A 1,886-nucleotide genomic window follows, 5' to 3' on the forward strand; every position below is an offset into this window, starting at 1 on the left:
GGTGAATAAAGGCCTCCTGTAGCAAATCCATGCGTTTTTGTAAGAAAAATATCGATATTTAAAATGTTATAAACACTTTTTTCTCACTTCTGCTGACTGTCATAGGCGGAAGTCATTCCAGCGGATGATGTAGGACATATGCGTCACGCACACGCCGGTGAGATATGGTAGTCTCGCGAGTTTGTTTACAGGAGCAAAGGAAGCAAAGGTTCCTTACTTTACCAAAGGAAAACCAGTCTCCTCTTGGTTTATATTGAAATCCTCCTACATTTTTAGCTTTGCTTGTTTTGCATCGATTCGCTACAGGAGGCCTTTATTCACCCCCCGGAGCCGTGTGAGGCATGTTTTATTACGGATGCGCGCACTTTATTTGACTACTTTTGGACTGTTGAACAAAAAACACCTGCCTACTCCCATTCTAACGCTTGGAAGAGCAAGGATAATTTTTAATATAACTCTGATTGGATTCGTCTGAAAGAAGAAAGTCATATACACCTAGGATGCTTTGAGGGTGAGTAAAACATGGGATGGTTTTTATTTTTGGGTGAACTAACCCTTTACTACTACTGGCTATGGATGCGCATGAGTTGGCACCAATGATTGATGATGTAAACAATAATCAATAATGGTTATGCATGACGCAACTTTTTACTGAATTCAAAATTTAATAACAATACAAAAACAAGTGAAATAGGGAGCTTGTTTTTAATTTGAGCCTATACAGTAGTGGCCAAAATTGTTAGAACACATGACAGATCTGAAAATATTGACCTTTTTTTTGCCTCCAAAACATGATTTTATTTCATAATGTTCATGAAAGCTGCAGAAGGTTGCTCTGAGCACAAGTGAGTCATACTGTTTTTATCCACTTTTAACTTTAATATTTGGTATGTATACCATAAGAAGATGAACTGACTTTAACTGAAATTGAGTGTTTACTGTTGTCCTTTTGTATTATTACACACTATTTTTCCTATTTAATACTGTAAAGATGCTTTGATAAAATACAGTGGTGGCCAAAATTGTTAGAACATCCGAAAATATTGACCTTTTTTTTTGCCTCCAAAATATGATTTCAATGTTCATGAAGCATGCAGATGGTTGCTCTGAGCACAACAAATGTGAGATGAAGTGAGTCGTACTGTTTTTATCCACTTTTAACTGGTATGTCCACCTTTTGCAGCAATTACAGCAGCACATCTCTCTGGCATAGTGTCAATATATTTCCTGAGAACTTCAACATTAATGTTATCCCATGCCTTCTGCAACTCAAGCCAAAGTACAATAGATCTGTGCAGTTTTTTTCCAAATCACCCCGAATTTGCTAGATGGGGTTGAGGTTCGAACTTTGAAGGGCCAGTCCATCATTTTTAGTTTCGGCAATAGTTCATTTTATGGGTTTTGTAATAGCAAATTCAACAAAAACAACTGAAACCTCTTAAATAAGCCAAGTGTTCTAACAATTTTGGCCACCACTGTAAATACAAAAAAAAAAAAAATACAAAAAAAAAAAAAAAACATTTTAAAATTCTATTAAATGTTAATATGACAAATCAATATTTTTCTGAAGGTTAATCACCTCATTTAAAAAAAAAAAAAAAGCATTTTCAGATAACGCCAAAGACTGTTGTTTTCTTCTTCAGAAAAAAATAGAACCAACATATTTGAGAACTTCTTAAGAATTTTACATGAATTGCATCTTTAAAGGGGTCATCGGATGCCCATTTTCCACAAGTTGATATGATTCTTTAGGGTCTTAATGAAAAGTCTATAACATACTTTGGTTAAAATTTCTCAGTGGTAGTGTAAAAAACACCTTTTTTACCCTGTCAAAATCAGCTCTGTTTTCAGCACGCGGTTCTAGTCCATGTTGCTTTAAATGCTAA

The 1,886-nt window shown here is 35.0% G+C and overlaps 1 protein-coding gene across 1 annotated transcript in view; it reads left to right on the forward strand.

Annotated features, from left to right (window-relative positions):
• LOC107706663 (voltage-dependent T-type calcium channel subunit alpha-1I-like) overlaps positions 1 to 1,886 on the forward strand; it is a 43,991-nt gene that overhangs the window by 10,719 nt on the left and 31,386 nt on the right. The gene's annotated exons all lie outside the window — the stretch shown is intronic.

The sequence above is a fragment of the Sinocyclocheilus rhinocerous genome, unplaced genomic scaffold (genome assembly GCF_001515625.1).
Source record: "Sinocyclocheilus rhinocerous isolate Xijiao unplaced genomic scaffold, SAMN03320098_v1.1 scaffold1814, whole genome shotgun sequence".
In the NCBI taxonomy this organism is placed as follows: Eukaryota; Metazoa; Chordata; class Actinopteri; order Cypriniformes; family Cyprinidae; genus Sinocyclocheilus; species Sinocyclocheilus rhinocerous.